The sequence below is a fragment of the Scyliorhinus torazame genome, chromosome 10, assembly GCF_047496885.1.
Source record: "Scyliorhinus torazame isolate Kashiwa2021f chromosome 10, sScyTor2.1, whole genome shotgun sequence".
NCBI lineage: Eukaryota > Metazoa > Chordata > Chondrichthyes > Carcharhiniformes > Scyliorhinidae > Scyliorhinus > Scyliorhinus torazame.
This window is the reverse complement of record NC_092716.1, coordinates 51,784,618-51,806,225: the sequence shown is the minus strand read 5'-3', so window position 1 is coordinate 51,806,225 and position 21,608 is coordinate 51,784,618. Positions and strand designations below refer to the sequence as shown.

Sequence of the window (21,608 nt, the reverse complement as noted above, 5' to 3'; positions counted from 1 at the left end):
GGGTCGAGGTCGAGTCCGTGGCTGGGCTGGACGTGTTGGGGGAGGGTAGGGTTACGTTGGCTGTGGGCAGGGTGTGGTGTGCTGCGTCGAGCATGACGTGGTGTGCGAGGTTAGACTGTGTTCCATGTGCCTTCAGCTGGTTGATATGGAACCACGCAGTCTTTCCATTGGGGTACTTTATCTTGGGCTTACTTTGTCCGCAATGGAGTACGGACCCGAGTACTTTGGTGTCAGGGATGTGCTGGGTTTGTATACAGAGAGCATGACTTGCTGTCCTACACTGTACTCAGTCGCATGCACTGTCTTGTCGAAACAAGCCTTGCTCTGTTTCGTCCTTGTGCCCAATTTCATTGCGGCTGCTAGCTGAGCCGTTTTAACATTATCCACTAATTGCTCTACTGCTTTCTCGTGTGTGAGGGCCGTCACTTCGGGGCTGATCAAGTCTAAACCTAATAAAAATTCTGAGCCTTTCATGGGGCGGCCGGTCATGAGGGTGTGTGGAGTGTAACCTGTGGAAGTTGAAACTGTATTATGCAAAAACATCAGCGCAAAAGGGAGGACTGAGTCCCAAGTGGTGTTGTTTTGCTGGACCATTTTTCTGAGGGTGGATTTTAGGGTCTGATTCATGCGCTCCACGATACCACTCGACTGGGGGTGGTATGCTATGTGGAATTTTTGGGTGATGCCAAATATCGTGAGGACGTTCTGCATGACACGTCCCGTAAAATGGGAACCTTGGTCGGATTCAATGCTGCGGGGGAGTCCCCATCTCGTAAAGATGTGGTGGGTCAAAATCTTGGCTGTGGTCTTTGCCGTGTTTGTCCTGGATGGGAATGCTTCCACCCATTTCGTAAACGTGTCTATCACCACGAGTACATATTTATAACCATTCCTGCAAGGGGGCAATGGTCCTATAAAATCAATCTGGAGGTTAGACCAGGGGCCATTAACGGATCGGGTGTGACTAAGCTCAGCCTTTTTGGCATATCTGTCCGGATAATTCTGGGCACAGATAAGACAATTCTCGATGTCGTGATTTACATCGTCCTTTAAATTCGGCCACCAACAAAGCTGCTTGAGGTGGGCTGTTGTGGGATCGATTCCCTGATGCCCATGACCGTCATGGAATAAACAAATCAGTTGATTTCTGTCCTGTTCAGGAACCACATAAAGGGTGTCTTTTAACACCACACCGTCATGTGTGGTCAGAGCATTCTTAAATCTCTCGTAGGGTGCTGGATAGTTTCCTTTTAAAATCTCCCTGAGATTGCTGTCCTGCTTCTGGGCCTCCACTAGATCCTCGATCCTAGTCTGTGAGACCTGAACTGCATTCACTGGTGCGCTTTCGGGGGGTGTCCAAAAATATCCATGCCTGGAACCTGCTTTAGCCAGTGCGTCGGCTTTTACATTTCCAGGGGGGGGAGGAACGATGGTGACTTTGAACTTTGACTATACCAAAAGTCCTGTTCTGTGCTCGCTCTAAGATGTGACGGAGCAATGGGGCTGAGGGGAGGGGTTTTCCGTCTGCAGAAACAAATCCTCTTGCTTTCCACAGGGGCAGGAATTCCGTGAGGCTGTTGCAGACATAGAGGCTGTCCGAGTATATGTCTGCTGGGCTGGGGAAGGAATCTGGGTGTTCCACTATATATGCGATGGCCGCAAGCTCTGCTGCCTGCGCGCCTAAGTGTCCTGGAAGTTTTATTGCTATTTCTTCCAGGGCGCGTCCCTGTGCGTCCTCGACATAAATACCGCATCCTGTTATGCACTTCCCAGCCAATATTGTTGAAGATCCATCCACATATATCCTTATGGGCCCACACGTGTCTGTGTGCTAGGGGCTCTGGGTTGAACTACCTATCTTTCTGGGGGTTGTTTTAGCAATAAAGGGGCCTGTGTTGTGGTGTGGAGAGATAATTTCACATTCATGGGGGGTTCCGGGGTACTGTTGGTTGTCGGCTAAAAAAGTGTGGGTCTTTGTTCGTTTCACAGTGATATCCCGTCCCTGCAAAAGAAGGGTCCATCGAGCTGCTCTTATTTGACTGACTGTACCGTCCTTGAGTCGTCCATCCAGTAAAAGTTGGGTGTGGGTGTGTTCTGTGAGGATCGTGATGGGGTTCAGTCCGGTAATGTACGAAAAATACTGAACTGCCCAAAATACTGCGAGCAGGTGCCTCTCACAGTCTGAAAATCCCTGCTCCACAGCATCTAAAATTCTGGAGGTGTAAGCTACGGGCCTTAACTGTTCGTGCCGATCCTGGAGGAGCACGGCCGAAAGGGTGCGGTCTGTGGTTGCCACCTCTATAGCGTAAGGGGAAAGCGGGTCTGGAACTTGTAGTGCGGGGGCTGCTAGAAGTGATTGCTTCAACGCATCCACAGCATCCGTATGCTGCGGAAGCCATTCCCATTGGCTCCTTTCTTTAGGAGGTCTGAGAGGGGTGCTGCCTTGCTGGCGAAACCGTCAATGTGGTTTCGGCAGTAGCCAACCAGTCCTAAAAACGACCGGAGGGCTGAAATGTTCTGGGGAAGGGGCAATTTAGCAATCGAGTCAATCCTTTTATGCTCGATCTCGCGTTTACCATGTGTGATAATTGTTCCCAAATATATCACCCTATCTTCCAAACTCTGGGCCTTTTTGGGGTTAACTTTACAACCAATTGAGTGTAAGAGTTCCAGGAGTTCGGACAGAAGCTCGGTGTGCTCTTCCTTGGTGTCTGTCTGCAGTAGTAGGCCGTCTACGTACTGGACCAGACAGTCGGGGCGAGAGAATTTGGCTAAACCATTTGCCAGCTGCCGGTGGAAAATGGAGGGGGAGTTGTGGAGGCCTTGTGGCAGGCATGTGCACGTGTACTGCTGATTTTTAAAGGTGAAGGCAAATTTGTACTGGCACGCCTTTGCCAATGGAATGGACCAGAATCCATTACTGACATCCAAAACCGTAAAGAATCGGGAATTGAGTCCCTGATTGAGCATGGTCTCGGGACTTGTTGCTCTTGTGGGGGCTGCTGCGGGGGTGATTTTGTTGAGTTCCCGATAATCAATGGTCAATCGCCATGATCCATCGGGCTTTCTCACTGGCCAAATCGGGGCATTATTAGTGGAGGCTACTGATCTAAGTACGCCCTGCTCTAATAAGCTTTCGATTACTTTTGCGATTTCGCCCTCTGCCTCTTGGGGAAATCCATATTGTTTTTGGGGTCTAGGGTCAGGTCCTGTGATCTGTACGGAGCCAGTCATCTGGCCACAGTCATGTTTGTGGGTCGCGAATGCTGCCCTGTTCTTTTGCAGAACTGCCCTAACCTGCTCGTCCGTACTAAGCGTGGTCGGGTTGAACCACAATTTGCCTATTGCGTTAATTTTGTTCGCGTATTCTCTTATGTTGAGCGTTGCGGGGGCTCTTGCAGACTTTGCCATTTTCCAGACACACTGGTCGACTGGATCAAATGATAAGTTGTGGGAATTCATAAAATCGATTCCTAGAATGTGTTTTGCTGTGTGAGGCAGATCGACTAAAACTACGGGGTGCTTGGTGGTGATGTTACCAATTTGAATGGGTACAGGGGCTGTGATGTGTCCCTGCTGTGAGTGGCCTGTAAAGCCGCTGAGGGTGATGGTGGCTGTAGTGGGCCACGTGTCCTTTTGAAACAGGGTGGAGGAATTTATTGTGGTGCGGGACCCTCCTGTGTCCCATAGAAATTTGATGGGCTTCCCCGAATTTTTGCTGCAACTACCGGTCGTCCGGACCTATCCCAAAGGGTGTCGCAGACCCAACTGGGGGAGCCCGAACACCGTCAGTCTGTTCCGGTCAGGTCCGTCTGATCTGAACGGGCACTAACAATATGAATGGGCTCTGTCTTCTTCTTACTTAGAGTGCCCGTCTGCTGGGCTCTCTGTGGCTTTCTAGGGGCACTGCATTCCCTTGCAAAGTGTCCTAAATGGCCACAGTTGTAACACTCCTGTGACTTGGGTGGGCGGCTGTTCTTTCCTTCATTTACCCATAAAGGGTTCTGGTCTGTTGTAACTGCCTGTATATCTGCGTCGGCCTGCTTTTCTTCGGGAATTTTAACTGCGGATTTGTTTTGTACAGATTACTCCCAGGCGCGGGACAATCTTTTCGCTACCCATTTTTCATTATGAGCTTCCTCTGAGGGATCATAATTTGCGCAGGCTTTCTGTCCTGTTTCTGTGGTATGGGAGATAAGGGTGCGGGTCCATTTGGCCATGTTGTCTCCAAAGACTGCTGCAAAGTGGATCCACAGGCATCCAGCAAACGCTGTGGGGTGCTCGGCTTTCTTTTGCCTGCATTTGTTGAGGCCATCTACGGGGTCAGCCCGGTTATACCCGATCGCATCCAGGATCGCGGTATGCATTTCTGCAAGGGTGCCTCCTCCTACATTCTGTGGGATTGGAAGGGCTGCTGCGACTGAAGGGTCTAAACTTAAAACTGTGAGCTTTACCGCCTCTCGCTCTTCCAGGCCGTACATGGTCGCCTGCTGCTTTACTCTGGCAAAGAAATGGTGGGGATTTGAGGTGGGGAGGAACGGTGTGATCGTATCGCACGCGTCCCGTAATTGGGTCACTGTTAAGGGGGTGGAGTATAGAAATTCCGCATCGTCCGATGTGGCTGTGCGGTGGGTGGTTACTGGATTCATTAGAGCCTGAACTATCTGCTCTGTGGGGGGTTGGGGCGCTTTTCTCTTGTGGGGCTTTCCGTGCGCACATGTTCCCTGAACATATCTCTGCGCTGCCTCGTTTAATTCTTCCCAATCAGGGCCGTCTTCCTTATCTAATTTTGCTCCAAAGGTTTCCTGGAATCCGTTTTGAACTGAAAGCAGAGATTGCAGCTCTGCAATCTGCTTCCGGCACTTTGCGTGGTCTAGTGAGCTTTGTCTTTGCCTTGTGATGGCAGCATGGAGTGCTCTTAACGCTGCCTTCAGGTCACCACACTGTCTCTGCAATGCTTCTACCTGCTTCGCTGTTTCTTCACGTACCAGGGCTGCACGTTGCGTGTCCTGATAGGCCTTTTCATATTGGGAGTGGAAGCTGCTTAAGTGCGCCAGACAAGACTGGTGTGCCCTTTTGGCATCCTCCACCTCTCCGTCTTTTGCTGCCAACTTCCTTCTCAATTCTAAGTTCTCTCTTTCTACCTCGCTTACATCGACCTTACTCATTCGATGTATGCCTTCTACTTCTTTCCGGAGCGTCCTAACGACCTCCTCTGTGCCTCGCAACTGTGCCAAGCAGGACATGATTGCCATCGGCTTGCGAGCTTTCCCTAAGCTCCTTTTGTGGATCTCGCTCAGGTTCTCCCACCACGTATGTCCTATACTCCCGGGGCCTGATTCCTCGTTGTCACAGAATTCACTCCAAAGGGGCCATCCCTTCCCTTTGAGGTACTTCCTGATTTCTTCCTCCCAAATGGGACATTGTCCCACTCTACTGCTGCTGGTCGCTGCGACCGCAAATTCCTCTGGGTTCATGAGGCGCTGCATTGCCTGCATTGCCATCTTTCCTATCTGAATGCTGCTCTTCAAATTTGGGACAAGGGTATGAAGGCGGTGCTATAAATACGGGTACGGCTTTCGCTACTTTCCGAAATACAAACTCCCGACAGTTTTGTCGCAACAAAAAATCTATCAGTTTTACCTTATCGCCCTGTTGGTTACGCATGCATACACACACTTCCGAATTATGAGTATTGATCAGCACTGCTTGAATGCTTGTGGTTTTCTGTTCCCAATTGGTCTCTAATCAAATTCTGGGTTCTGCCGGAGTGGTTATGCCACTTCTAGATCGGGTCCCGTCAGATGTCACCAAATAATGTTGCTAACTTTCCGGTTGGTTCAATTGCTCTGTTTTATTACCTTTGCTCTCGAGTCGCCAGGTATCTTTATGATACCGCCACGAGGTTCAAGTCCAAGTAATGATCAATAACTCAATACACCGATTAGTAAGATTCAAATTAAAGCACATTTATTATACACAGTAATCGCTACTCATGCACAAATTCTACGTCTAAGCTACTTCTATAACTAACAGGCCTATACTTAACGTCGGACTGGCCCACCAGGTCAGGGGAGCAAATGGCCTTTCGTTCGGGTTCTGAGTCTGCGGGATTCGAAGTTGGTACGGATTGGTACCTAGTAGCGCCTATCACGTAGCGAGTGTTGAATTAAGACTTACTTCTGTCGGTGGTCACTGCACCGGTCACGGTCAATGTTGGTTCGTGTTGCTGGGTGACCCGGGCAGGATGAAGAGGTGAAGAGAGCAATTTGAACTTGGGGGCTTAACTCTTATAGTCCCCAGGGGCTTCCCGCCTTTCGGGGCGGACCCTGTACCTGGTCCCAAGTGATTGGACTTTGTCCCAATCGCTTGGTTCGATTTCTCCAATACTGGAGCGGTTCCCTGATCGATGGGCGGTCTTGAGGTGTTCGTTCACCTCCTTTGTGTTGGCTCCTGCTGGCGCCGGGGAGTCTGGCGTTGCTTTGTGTGTCCAAAATGTTACTTATTGTTCCCGGGGATTGCTCATCAGTATGTAGATGGCTGCTACATCGTTATGCTGATGGTCGCTGGTATCGATGTTGTCTGGCCTTTTCCAGAGTAAAATACACAGCAAACCTGCACCTGCTGGTTTCTGTCTATGTTGGCTGACTTTCCCATCAGCCTTTGCCATTCGCCATTTTAAATCGGGAGTTGGCCAATTTAGGTGGCTACAACTTCCCAAATCACCTTTTTCAGCATTTTATATGATTTCAATAGGCTCTGCTGTGACAAAAATAAGAATTTTTAGCAGCAGCTTATAGGCGTTATGTGTATTATCTGATATATTATTTTTAAAAAGAGGTATAATCCTCAAAATTATTTCTGAAATTGAATTCTGGGATTTTTTGCTGTTGTCTGTAGCATGTTGAAACAATTCAGTCAAGCTATGGACTTAACATTAGCAGAGAATATTACTCAAGTGTTAGAAAAGGGCAATTCATAATTATAATCTATGCAGAACATTAGATTCTATGGATTACATCAACCCGACCTGGCACAGTTTTAACATATTTTTAGATATATTAATGTATACTGTTATCCATTATACTAGTAATTTTGTTAAGATTGCATAGTGGCATTTCAATGGAAAACCTGAAGACTTATCAATACAGGAACATAATTTAAATGGCAAATTTAAATTGGCATTAATTTGCCAACGTATATATTTTGTCAATTGAAAATGATGTCTCTTACACGTAGATTTGGACCCTGGTCCCCTAGAGGCCATATTCAGGGTGTCAGACCTGCCGGATTTGCAGATGGGTGCGGAAGCAGATGTCTTAGCCTTCGCTACGTTGAATGCTCTCAGGCTGGTCCTTTAGGGGCGGAGGGCAGCTTCTCCCCCTGTGCCTCGGCGTGGCTGGAGATCTAATGGAGTTCCCATACTTGGAGGTGCAACTTGTTCTGGGGTTTGTTTATTTTACACTTTGGGGATCTAGGTGCCGTCAAAGGATAGAGGGGGCAGTTGCGGGGGGGGGAGGGCGAGGGTGTGGGTTGGGTATGTGTTAATTCTATGTAACAATATTAAAATATTCTTTAAAAAGAAATGATGTCTCCTACCTGAAACAGCAGTTTGGCTAATATTCCTCTTGTCTGTTTTCCTTTTCTACCTTAAAAGTACTAGTTAGATACATGTTGTTGAAATCAGAGTCTCTGCAATTGACAGTTAAAAGATATATCAGAAGGTGAGAGCATTGAGGGAGAACTAGGGAACAGGGACAATGGGGCTCTGAGGCAGAGCAGTTAGGGAGAAGTTGCTGAACACAGCGGGTCTGATGGCCTGAAGTGCATATGTTTTAATGCAAGAAGTATTACGGGTAAGGCAGATGAACTTAGAGCTTGGATTAGTACTTGGAACTATGATGTTGTTGCCATTACAGAGACCTAGTTGAGGGAAGGGCAGGATTGGCAGCTAAAGGTTCCAGGATTTAGATGTTTCAGGCGGGATAGAGGGGGATGTAAAAGGGGAGGCGGAGTTGCGCTACTGGTTCGGGAGAATATCACAGCTGTACTGCGGGAGGACATCTCAGAGGGCAGTGAGGCTATATGGGTAGAGATCAGGAATAAGAAGGGTGCAGTCACAATGTTGGGGGTTTACTACAGGCCTCCCAACAGCCAGCGGGAGATAGAGGAGCAGATAGGTAGACAGATTTTGGAAAAGAGTAAAAACAACAGGGTTGTGGTGATGGGAGACTTCAACTTCCCCAATATTGACTGGGACTCACTTAGTGCCAGGGGCTTAGACGGGGCGGAGTTTGTAAGGAGCATCCAGGAGGGCTTCTTAAAACAATATGTAGACAGTCCAACTAGGGAAGGGGCGGTATTGGACCTGGTATTGAGGAATGAGCCCAGCAAAGGTGGTAGATGTTTTAGTAGGGGAGCATTTCGGTAACAGTGACCACAATTCAGTAAGTTTTAAAGTACTGGTGGACAAGGATAAGAGTGGTCCTAGGATGAATGTGCTAAATTGGGGGAAGGCTAATTATAACAATATTAGGCGGGAACTGAAGAACATAGATTGGGGGCGGATGTTTGAGGGCAAATCAACATCTGACATGTGGGAGGCTTTCAAGTGTCAGTTGAAAGGAATTCAGGACCGGCATGTTCCTGTGAGGAAGAAGGATAAATACGGCAATTTTCGGGAACCTTGGATAACGAGAGATATTGTAGGCCTCGTCAAAAAGGAAAAGGAGGCATTTGTCAGGGCTAAAAGGCTGGGAACAGACGAAGCCTGCGTGGAATATAAGGAAAGTAGGAAGGAACTTAAGCAAGGAGGGGTAGAAGGGGTCACAAAAAGTAATTGGCAAATAGGGTTAAGGAAAATCCCAAGGCTTTTTACACGTACATAAAAAGCAAGAGGGTAGCCAGGGAAAGGGTTGGCCCACTGAAGGATAGGCAAAGGAATCTATGTGTGGAGCCAGAGGAAATGGGCGAGGTACTAAATGAATACTTTGCATCAGTATTCACCAAAGAGAAGAAATTGGTAGATGTTGAGTCTGGAGAAGGGTGTGTAGATAGCCTGGGTCACATTGAGATCCAAAAAGTCGAGGTGTTGGGTATCTTAAAAAATATTAAGGAAGATAAGTCCCCAGGGCCTGATGGGATCTACCCCAGAATACTGAAGGAGGCTGGAGAGGAAATTGCTGAGGCCTTGACAGAAATCTTTGGATCCTCACTGTATTCAGGGGATGTCCCGGAGGACTGGAGAATAGCCAATGTTGTTCCTCTGTTTAAGAAGGGTAGCAAGGATAATCTAGGGAACTACAGGCCGGTGAGCCTTACTTCAGTGGTAGGGAAATTACTGGAGAGAATTCTTCGAGACAGGATCTACTCCCATTTGGAAGCAAATGGACGTATTAGTGAGAGGCAGCATGGTTTTGTGAAGGGAAGGTCGTGTCTCACTAACTTGATAAGAGTTTTTCGAGGAGGTCACTAAGATGATTGATGCAGGTAGGGCAGTGGATGTTGTCTATATGGACTTCAGTAAGGCCTTTGACAAGGTCCCTCATGGTAGACTAGTACAAAAGGTGAAGTCACACGGGATCAGGGGTGAGCTGGCAAGGTGGATACAGAACTGGCTAGGTCATAGAAGGCAGAGAGTAGCAATGGAAGGATGCTTTTCTAATTGGAGGGCTGTGACCAGTGGTGTTCCACAGGGATCAGTGCTGGGACCTTTGCTCTTTGTAGTATATATAAATGATTTGGAGAAAAATGTAACTGGTCTGATTAGTAAGTTTGCAGACGACACAAAGGTTGGTGGAATTGCGGATAGCGATGAGGACTGTCAGAGGATACAGCAGGATTTAGACTGTTTGGAGACTTGGGCGGAGAGATGGCAGATGGAGTTTAATCCGGACAAATGTGAGGTCATGCATTTTGGAAGGTCTAATGCAGGTAGGGACTATACAGTGAATGGTAGAACCCTCAAGAGTATTGAAAGTCAAAGAGATCTAGGAGTACAGGTCCACAGGTCACTGAAAGGGGCAACACAGGTGGAGAAGGTACTCAAGAAGGCATACGGCATGCTTGCCTTCATTGGCCGGGGCATTGAGTATAAGAATTTGCAAGTCATGTTGCAGCTGTATAGAACCTTAGTTAGGCCACACTTGGAGTATAGTGTTCAATTCTGGTCACCACACTACCAGAAGGATGTGGAGGCTTTAGAGAGGGTGCAGAAGAGATTTACCAGAATGTTGCCTGGTATGGAGGGCATTAGCTATGAGGAGCGGTTGAATAAACTCGGTTTGTTCTCACTGGAACGAAGGAGGTTGAGGGGAGACCTGATAGAGGTCTACAAAATTATGAGGGGCATAGACAGAGTGGATAGTCAGAGGCTTTTCCCCAGGGTAGAAGGGTCAATTACTAGGGGGCATAGGTTTAAGGTGAGAGGGGCAAGGTTTAGAGTAGATGTACGAGGCAAGTTTTTTACGCAGAGGGTAGTGGGTGCCTGGAACTCGCTACCGGAGGAGGTGGTGGAAGCAGGGACGATAGTGACATTTAAGGGGCATCTTGACAAATACATGAATAGGATGGGAATAGAGGGATACGGACCCAGGAAGTGTAGAAGATTGTAGTTTAGTCGGGCAGCATGGTCGGCACGGGCTTGGAGGGCCGAAGGGCCTGTTCCTGTGCTGTACATTTCTTTGTTCTTTGTATATGGGTTTCAGTAACTAAATACATTTTCGATCTTGCAGATTTTGGATCATCCAATATATCTCGGGCTGGCAAGGCAGGGGTGAAACTAATGGTAATTTAAGCATTAGAAGAAGAAACATCTTTCTCTTCCTTTTAATGTAGTAGTTTTCTGTAGATAATAGAGAGCTGACAAATATTAATATCTCTTATTTTGTTATTGAAATATTTGCAGAAAGATCATTTATGTCTGTTTTGATATAAGGTGAAATGTGACAATCACTTTTAATAGGGGCTGGTTTAGCACAGTGGGCTAAACAGCACGGGTTCAATTCCCGTACCGGCCTCCCCGAATGTGGCGACTAGGGGCTTTTCACAGTAAAGTCATTGAAGCCTACTTGTGACAATTATTTCTTCATTTATGGATGGTAAAGGATCTGGTATACATTGCCAGAATTTTTAAAAATAAATTATATCTCATTTTATAATGTATGACTTTCATTTACAGGCACAAATGATGTAACAAGTGTAAACAAATTGGTCTTTAATTAGTAGTTAACTGCTGCACCAGAAGATTCCTTGCTTGTTCAAGCACAAGTTTGCATGCCAAATTACAGTTTGATTGCACATTCTAATGTCAAAACAACTTTTTTTCAAAATTAATTTTTCTTTGACGAATATGTGAATTAGGAGCAGGAGTAAGCCATTCAGGCCTTCAAGCCTGCTCCACCATTCAATAATATCATGGCTGATCTGATTGTAGCTTCAACCCCACATTCCACCTACCCCTGATAAACCTTGATTTGCTTGTTAGTCAAGAATCTCTCTACCTCTGCCTTAAAAATGTTGACCCTGCCTCCAATGCTCTCGGGGGAGGATAGTACCAAAGATTCACAACCATCTGCGTGAAAAAAACATTTTCTCATCTCTGTCTTAAATGGGTGACATAAGAACATAAGGACTAGGACCAGGAGTAGGCCATCTGGGCCCTCGAGCCTGCTCCGCCATTCAATGAAATCATGGCTGATCTTTTGTGGACTCAGCTCCACTTTCCCGCCCGAACACCATCACCCTTTATTCCTTTATTCTTCAAAAAACTATCGATCTCTACCTTGAAAACATTTAATGAAGGAGCCTCAACTGCTTCACTGGGCAAGTAATTCCATAGATTCACAACCCTATGGGTGAAGAAGTTCCTCCAAAACTCAGTCCTAAATCTACTTCCCCTTATTTTGAGGCTATGCCCCCTAGCTCTGCTTTCACCCGCTAGTAGAAACAACCTCCCCGCATCTATCCTATCTATTCCCTTCATAATTTTATATGTTTGCATTAGATCCCCCCCTCATCCTTCTAAATTCCAACGAGTACAGTCCCAGTCTACTCAACCTCTCCTCGTAATCCAAACCCCTCAACTCTGGGATTAACCTGGTGAATCTTCCTCTGCACACCCTCCAGTGCCAGTACGTCCTTTCTTAAGTAAGGAGACCAAAACTGAACACAATACTCCAGGTGTGGTCTCACTAACACCTTATACAGTTGCAGTATAACCCCCCTAGTCTTAAACTCCATCCCTCTAGCAATGAAGGACAAAACTCCATTTGCCTTCTTAATCACCTGTTGCACCTGTAAACCAACTTTTTGCGACTCATGCTCTAGAACACCCAGGTCCCTCTGCACAGCAGCATGTTTTAATATTTTATCATTTAAATAATAATCCCTTTTGCTGTTATTCCTATCAAAATGGATAACCTCACATTTGTCCACATTGTATTCCATCTGCCAGACCCTAGCCCATTCACTCAAACTATCCAAATCCCTTTGGAGACTTCCAGTATCGTCTATACTTTTTGCTTTTATCTTAGTGTCGTCTGCAAACTTGGACACATTGCATTTGGTCCCCAATTCCAAATCATCTATGTATGTTAATCTGTGTATGTATGTTTAATCTGTGTCCCTCTCGCATGGGGAAACATCCTTTCAACATCCATCCTGTCAATTCCCATAAGGATCTTGTTCAATAAAATGACCTGAATCTTCTAAGCTCGAATGAAACAGGCCCAGCCTTTCCAACCTTTCCTCAAAACCCTCCATCCCAGATATCAAGTGAACCTTTTCTGAGCTGCTTTTATCGCATTTATCTGCCAAACCTTTGCCCACTCATTTTACTTATTTTTGACCGTTTTCAGACTCCTTACGTCTTCTACACAAATTACTTTCCTACCAATTTTTTTTTTGTGCCTTCAGCAATACATGGTTCCTTCATCCAAGGTATTAATATAAATTGTGAATAGTTGAGGTCCGGCCATGTCACATCTTGCCATCCTGAATAAGACCCATTTATTTATTCCCTACACCACGCTTCCTGTTAGCTAATCAATCCTCTATCCATGCTAATGTTACCCCTACATTATGAACTCTTACTTTACCTAGTAATCTTTTTAATAATAATCTTTATTGTCACAAGTAGGCTTACATTAACACTGCAATGAAGTTACTGTGAAAAGCCCCTAGTCGCCACATTGCAGCGCCTGGTCAGGTACACAGAGGGAGCATTCAGAATGTCCAAATTACCTAACAGCACTGTGGTGAGCCACGTATGGCTGTTGTATATATTATTGTATTTACTCACTGTTACTGCTGTTGTGTTAATGTTGTTGTTGGCTTGTGGCTCCGCCCCTCTGAGAAGGTATATAACCCATCGATCCGGGACAGCCTCTCAATGCAGGAGAAGCTACTGGTGGGCACATTCTAGCTGATTAAAACCACAGTTCTTGTTAACAACTGTTTTGTCTGGATTGATTAGTATCAATTTAATCAGCTAGAATTTTTTTTTAACATGGAAGCAGTTGTAAAACCAGAATGCCTCGATCTTGACCCGCAGGCGCCGGAGGCTACGGCAATATTTGAGCATTGGCTCAATTGTTTTGAGGCCTACCTCAGCTCCTTCACCGCCGAGGTCTCCCCGGAAATTAAACAGTGTCTCCTCAACGCCCGGGTGAGCCACAGGATTTTCCAGCTCATCAGAGACACGGTCTCATACACAGAGGCAGTGGAGCTGCTCAAACGAAAGTTTGTGAGGCCGGTGAACGAGGTACTCGCTCAACACCTCCTGACCACGCGGCGTCAGCGCCAGGGTGAGTCACTGGCTGAATACCTACGTGAACTGAAAGTACTCGTCTGCAGTTCTAACTGCAGGACTGTCATAGCGGTCGAGCACGTGGAGCTGATGGTCCGGGACACCTATGTGGCAGGTGTCTAGTCCAGCTACATCCGGCAGCGGCTTCTAGAAAAGGGGGCCCTCGACCTCGAGGAGACTGTGAAGCTGGCTACCTCGCTGGAAGTGGCCTTCCAGAGCCTGAATGCCTTCCCATCCGATCACGCTGCATCCTCGGGGACATCGGAGGCGCAGCCATAACTCGACCCAGGCGTGCCTCATTCCTGCGCCGCGCGGTAACCGTCCAGCTACGGAGGACCATGCTGTTACTTCTGCGGTCAGGGCCAGCACCCCAGGCAGCGTTGCCCGGCTCGCAACTCTACGTGTTACGAGTGTGGCAAGAAGGGGCACTACGCTAAAGTATGCCAAGCTAAGCCTAAAAATCAAAATCAAAAACCAAAAGCCTGTCAAGCCCAGTCTGAGACTCCAGACCCTGCAGCGTGGCATTGTGCCTGCCCGGAGCGCCCTCTGCTGACGCGTCACTCGCCGTGTGCAATCCATGGGGGCAGCCATTTTGTCCGACTTCGGCGACGCCACCATTTTGCAACCAGAACGACACTCATCAACTCAGCTCCATTCAACTTGAGCATTCCTGGATTTGCCATCTTCAAAGCTCGATGATGGCCATCAGCCTTAACGGGCAGGAGACGTCCTGCCTCTTCGACTCCGGGAGCACGGGTAGCTTTGTCCACCCGGACATCATAAGGCGCTGTTTCCCCCGGGTCCTCCCCGTCTCACAAGTCACATCCCTAGCTTCCGGATCACACTCAGTGCAGATCCAGGGGTACTGCACCGCCAACCTGGCAATACAGGGCGTCGAATACGCCAATTTCAAACTCTACGTCCTCCCCCATCTCTGCGCCCCTCTCCTACTGGGTTTAGACTTTCAGTGCAACCTCCGTAGTCTAACCCGGAAGTTCGGGGGACCCTTGCCCCCTCTCACCGTCTGTAGCCTCGCGACCCTGAAGGTCGCCCCTCCCTCGCTCTTTGTGAACCTCACCCCAGACTGTAAGCCCGTCGCCACTTGGAGCAGACGGTACAGTGCTCATGACAAGGTCTTCGTCTGGTCAGAGGTCCAGCGACTCCTGAGGGAAGGGATCATTGAGGCCAGTAATGGCCCCTGGGGAGCACAAGTGGTGGTTGTCAGGACCGGGGAGAAACACCGGATGGTCATCGACTACAGTCAGACAATCAACCGGTACACGCAGCTCGATGCGTACCCCCTCCCGCGCATATCTGACATGGTTAATTAGATTGCACAGTATAGAGTCTCTCTACGGTGGACTTGAAGTCCGCGTACCACAGCTCCCTATCCAGCGGGAGAACCACCAATACACTGCTTTTGAGGCAGCTGGCCGTCTCTCCCATTTCCTCAGGGTCCCCTTCGGCGTCACCAACGGGGTTTCAGTCTTCCAACGAACGATGGACCGAATGGTCGACCAGTACGGGCTGCGGGCCACATTCCCGTACTTGGATAATGTTACCATCTGCGGCCATGACCTGCAGGACCACGACGCCAACCGTCAAAAATTTCTCCGCACCTCCCGATTCCTTAATTTGACATATAAGGAGAAATGCGTTTTCCGCACAACCCGGCTAGCCATCCTCGGCTTTGTCATGGAAAACGGAGTCCTGGGGCCTAACACCGAACGCATGCGCCCCCTCCTACAACTCTCCCTCCCCCACTGCCCCAAGGCCCTGAAAAAGTGCTTGGGGTTCTTCTCCTACTATACCCAGTGGGTCCCCAACTACGCGGACAAAGCCCGCCCACTCATTAATTCCACCACTTTTCCCCTGATGGCTGAGGCCCGCCTGGCCTTCAACCGCATCAGATCCGAAATTGCCAAGGCCACAATGCACGCCCTGGACGAACCCATCCCATTCCGGGTGGAAAGCGATGCGTCTGACTTTGCCCTGGCAGCCACTCTTAACCAGGCAAGGAGGCCTGTCGCCTTTTTCCCCCGTACCCACCATGCCTCCGAAATTCAACACTCCTCTGTTGAAAAGGAGGCGCAAGCCATTGTGAAAACTGTGCGGCACTGGAGGCATTACCTGGCCAGCAGGAGATTTACTCTCCTCACAGACCAACGGTTGGTTGCCTTCATGTTCAACAACACGCAGCGGGGCAAAATTAAGAACAAGATTTTGGGGTGGAGGATCGAGCTCTCCACCTATAACTACACCTTGAGCCCCCAGATGCCCTGTCCCGTGGCACCTGCGACAACGCGCAGGCTGACCGGTTATGGGCTATCCACAACGACCTCTGTCACCCGGGGGTCACCCGGCTTCTCCACTTTGTCAAGGCCCGCAACCTGCCCTACTCCAAAGAGGTCAAGGCCATGACCAGAGACTGCCAAGTCTGTGCGGAGTGCAAGCCGCACTTCTAGCAGCCAGACACGGCCCACCTGGTGAAGGCCTCCCGCCCTTTTGAACGCCTCAGTGTGGATTTCAAAGGGCCACTCCCCTCCACTGATCGTAACGTGTACTTCCTCAACGTTGTTGAAGAGTACTCATGTTTTCCTTTAGCCTTCCCATGCCCTGACATGACCTCTGCCACAGTCATCAAGGCACTGCCAGCATCTTCACCCTGTTCGGTTTCCCCACTTATATTCACAGCGATCGGGGATCCTCATTCATGAGCGATGAGCTGCGTCAGTGCCTGCTCAGTAAGGGCATCGCCTCGAGCAGGACTACCAGCTACAACCCCAGGGGAAACGGGCAGGTGGAGAGGGAGAATGCTACGATCTGGAAGGCCGTCCTTCTGGCCCTACGGTCTATAAGTCTCCCAGTCGCCTGCCAGCAGGAGGTCCTCCCTGACGCGCTCCACTCCATCCGGTCACTGTTGTGCACTGCCACTAACGAGACCCCTCACAACCGTCTATTAGTCTTTCCTAGGAAGTCGATCTCCGGGGTCTCACTTCCTACCTGGCTCATGACTCCTGGGCCGGTACTCCTCCGGAAGAACCTGAGGAGCCATAAGGCCTACCCCTTGGTCGAGAGGGTTCACCTCTTCCATGCGAACCCTCAGTACGCATATGTGACACACCGCGACGGGCGACAGGACAGAGTCTCCCTCAGGGACCTGGCCCCCACGGGTACCCCTGCGCCCATCGCCTCCTTCCACCTCCCCATCTATCCAATCAACTCATACCATTAGCACTGCCCCTGCGCCGTCACCCTGTCCGGGACCCTGTTGTGAGGACGTGCACCCGGAGTCGAAGGTCTCGACGCCAGTGCCTACACTGCGGCATTCACAGCGGACAATACACCCTCCTGTGAGACTGAACATATGAGTCCACTTCACCCCCGCGGACATTTTTTTAAACAGGGGGTGAATGTGGTGAGCCACGTATGGCTGTTGTATATATTATTGTATTTACTCACTGTTACTGTTGGGTTGATGTTGTTGTTGGCTCCGCCTGTGGCTCCGCCCCTCTGAGAAGGTCTGTAACCCATCGATCCGGGACAGCCTCTGTGCGGGAGAAGCTACTGGTGGGCACATTCTAGCTGATTAAAACCAGTTCTTGTTAACTACCATTTCGACTGGATTGATTGGTATCAAGCACGTCTTTCAGGACTTGTGCGAGGAAACTGGAGCACCTGGAGGAAACCCACGCAGACACAAAAAGAATATGCAGACTCTGCAGACAGTGACCCAAGCCAGGAATCGAACCTGAGACGCTGTGAAGCCACAGTACTAACCACTGTGCTATCGTGCTGCCATTTTGATGTGGCACCTTGTCAAATACCTTCTGAAAATCTAAGTACAACACATCCATATATTTCCCTTCATCCAGGTTGCTTGTTACTTCATCAAAGAACTCTTAATAAATTCTTAAAACATGATTTCCTTTTTGCAAAACAATGTTGACTCCGCTTGATTGCATCCAGATTTTCTACTTATACTGCTGTAACCTCCGTAATAACAGATTCCAGCAGTTTCCTTACAACCAGATGTTATGCTGACTGGCCTGTATTTTACTGCTTTCTGTCTCCTTTTTGTTTTGAATCGAGGAGTCACATTCGCTATTTTCAATCTGATGGGACCTTTCCTGAATCTCGGAAAATTAAAAACCATGCATCCACAATCTCAGTAGCCTGGGATGAAGTTTTTAATTTAACGTGTGACAGACGCCCCAAACTAAGGGTGTTGCTGCGTTGGTGGAAAACTGGAAATCCACCTGGGAGGTGGCACTTCTGCAGCATTTGTGCCTCGTTGTTGAAAAATGCAATCCTCCAAAAGCAAGTTGTGCCGCGCTCGGTACATCTAAAAGCGGGTGTTCCCAGAAAAATCAAACAGGCCCCTGAGAGAAGGCGATGTCCGCCATCACTTGTGTTTGACTCCAACGCTTCGAAAATCCCAGCTGAAAAAGTTATAGCAGCAGCGTCACGCCTTATCCCACACGTGCTGTGCTGGGGGGGGGGGATGGAGAGCGGGAAATTCCTACAGCAGTGCAGTTAATTTTGCTTTGTGGACAGGAATTACATAAACGCGCGCATACTGGGCAAAGGGAGAAGTATATTTTCCCCACATCCCGCATTCGAAGTACCACGTTTTACTCTGTGGCAACAACACCAGGTCGCAGCCCCTCACTCCAGACCAAAGCTGACAGGCCCCAAAAGCCTGGTCGAACATTCCAGAAGAACGCAGGAGCGGCGACAGCGGGTTGCTGGGAGAAGTGCCACAGTCATTAAGGTGAGTTTCAACGGATGCAGGGAAGACGTGGGTTTAAAATTGGACCCCTGTCGCGGAAGAAAGAACAACGTTTGTAATGTAAAGTGCCGCTTTTACTGTGAGCCTCTACGAGCAGTTTGTAAAGAGGCTTGCTGTGTGCTCGGCACAGGCCCGAGGGGAGGGAGGAAGGACGAGGTGTCGGGTAACGCAATGCAGTTTGTGTTTGACAAAACGGGCAAATTATTTCAAAGGTAATAAAAACAGAAAATGCTGGAAGTACTCCGCAGTATACTGCTTTCAAATTATTTCAACCAGTTTGTAATATGTTTGATTTGGGGGGGGGGGGGGGCGGGAAAGTAGAGAATAATCTCCTTTCTTGGTCTTTCCTTTGGGTGGGGTTATCAGATCCGGTCTCACTGTCTGGCTCTATTTCGAGGGATGTGCTGTCTTTTAATATTCATTACAAGCCCACTGACTCCCATAGTTACCTGGACTACACTTCTTTGCACCCTGTTTCTTGTAAGGACTCGGCTCCGCTCTCCCAGCTTCTCCATCACATGAGTTCTGATGATTCATTCTTCCACAACAGCACTTTATTTTCCTCAATTGAGAATGAGATAATTCCCTCCACAATACCCTGGTCCATTCTTCTATCACCTCTAACACCTGATCCTCTTCTCATAGCACCTTCCCATGTAATCACATGAGATCTCATTCATTCAAGGAATGTGGACTTCGCTGGATGATCAGCATTTATTGCCAATACCTAATTGCCCAGGCAAAGGTGTTGGTGAGCTGCCTTCTTGAACCGCTGGATGTAATTAGTGTAAGTATACCCACAGTGGTGTTGGGAAGGATGTTCCAGGATTTTTGACCCAGTGATGTGTAATACCCCCTTTATGTCATCCTCCATGTCCAAAGCCCCAAACACTCCCTTCAACTTAGTCTGTTGTATTTGACGCTCACAATGCAGTCTCCTCTGCATTTGGGAGATGAAACACAGAGTCAACATTTTGCAGGATACCTCCACCTCCCAGTTGCTTGCCATTTGAATTCACCACCTAGCTCTCATGCTCTTGTTTATGTTTTTGGCCTACTGGTGTGTTCCAGTGGAGCTCAAAGCAGACTTGTGGAATATAACCTCATTATACGATTAGGCACTTCACAACCTTCTGGACTCATCATTGAGTTCAGAAACTTCAACCATAAACTCTTTGCTCCATTTTGTATCTACCCACGTTTTGCTTTCAGACAGAAATAACCTTTATTCTGCTATTAACGCATTCTGCTATTTTGTTTCAGACGTTGCTCATCTTTATTCTGCTATCAACACAGTGCTTTGTTCTTTTACTATTACCATTCCCATTCTCTTTGCTTTGTTCCATGACATCTTTGTTATTTAACCTCTCTATCCCTGACCTTTTCTTTTATTCCACCTGACCTCCCTCTCCATTTTCTCCACAGTATGAAACCTGTCTCCATTTCTGTCTCCCTTTAATTCTGAAGAAGAGTCATATTGGACTCAACATAAACCCTGTTTCTCTCCATATATGCTGCCAGACCAACTGAGATTTTCCAGCACTTTCTGTTTCTATTTCTGGTGCATAGCATCTGCAGTACTTTGCTTTTATTTTCAGATTTTTATGTTAAGTGCTTAACTTGTGGCATACTGCTACTTCGGTTAAATACTGTAAAATGTCACCAATTTTCTTTAGGAAGAAGACTGCAGGAATTCACCTTTGCTATTACTTAAAATGTGAAAGCTCCATATGTTTTAATCAGTAATTATTCAACCTCCAGTAGCATTGCACAAGTGTAAATCTTTGAGGTAAAAGGGTGGGAATAATTTGATCAGGATGTGTAAATGCAGAATGTCTTTAACCTAGGAGGGGGCCGTTTGGCCAATTGAGCTGTGCTGGCTCACTGCGAGAGAAATTTAACAAATTTCACTCTCTACCCTTTCCTCAAAGTTCTGTATACCTTTCCTCCTTCAGGTGCTTATCCAATTTACTTTTGAAAATCATTATTTAATCTGACTCCATCACCCTTTTGTTCCAGTGCATTCAAAATCATAACCACTCACTGCAAAAAATATTTTCTTATGTCACCTGGATCTACCTTATCAAATCTGGAATAATATGTGCAGTTTTGGTCTCCTTATCTGAGGAAGGATGTTCTTGATATAGAAATGTGTAGCAAAGGTTTACCAGACTGATTACTGAGATAGCAGGACTGACATATGAGGAGAGATTGAGTTGTTTCTGATTATTCTCTGGCGTTCAGAAGAATGAGGGGGAACCTCATAGAAACCTATACAATTCTTACAGGACTAGTGGATAGATGCAAGAAGGATGTTCCTGATGGTGGGGGAGCCCAGAATCAAGAGTCACAGCAAGGACTGAGATGGGGAGAAATTTCTTCACCCAGAGAGTGGTAAGCCTATGAAATTCGCTACCACAGAAAGTAGTTGAGGCCAAAACATTGCATGTTTTCAAGAAGGAGTTAGATACAACACTTGTGGGAGAAAGGGATCAAATGATATGGGAGGGAAGGCAGGAACAGCCTATTGAGTTGGATGATCAACCATGATCATAATGAATGGCGGAGGAGACTCAAAGGGCTGAATGATCTGCTCCTGTTTTCTATGTTTCTTTATTCTTTTGCCAATCACCTTAAATCTGCGCCCTCTAGTTAGAAAGTTTGGGAACTGTCGAGATTGAGGACTCTTGGACCTACGCCCTCCTGATTTTATACCACTGTGCTGCCACCTCTGGTGGCTCCGTCTTGCCAGTGGCATGACGATGGAGAGGTCTAGGATATTGGTTGTAAGGTACATTCATAGTTACAGAATCATGCCAGACTGTTGCTTGATTAGGCTGTGAGACAGCTTTCAAAGTTTTGGCACAAGTCCACAGATGTTGGTGAGGAGGACTTTGCAGAGTTGACTGGACAGGGTGTGCCGTTTCCATTTCCGGTGCACAGACTAATGCCGGGTTGTCCATTCTGTTTTATTCTTATTTGACTTTTCCTTAGCACTTTGAAACAGCT

The 21,608-nt window shown here is 47.7% G+C and overlaps 1 protein-coding gene across 1 annotated transcript in view; it reads left to right on the top strand.

Annotated features, from left to right (window-relative positions):
• Nucleotides 1-18,325: 18,325 nt before the first annotated feature.
• tdrd12 (tudor domain containing 12) overlaps nt 18,326-21,608 on the top strand; it is a 192,850-nt gene continuing 189,567 nt past the window's right edge. Inside the window, exon 1 of the mRNA XM_072517655.1 lies at nt 18,326-18,581. The gene's annotated coding sequence lies outside the window, so the exon portion shown is untranslated. The remainder of the gene's footprint in view (nt 18,582-21,608) is intronic.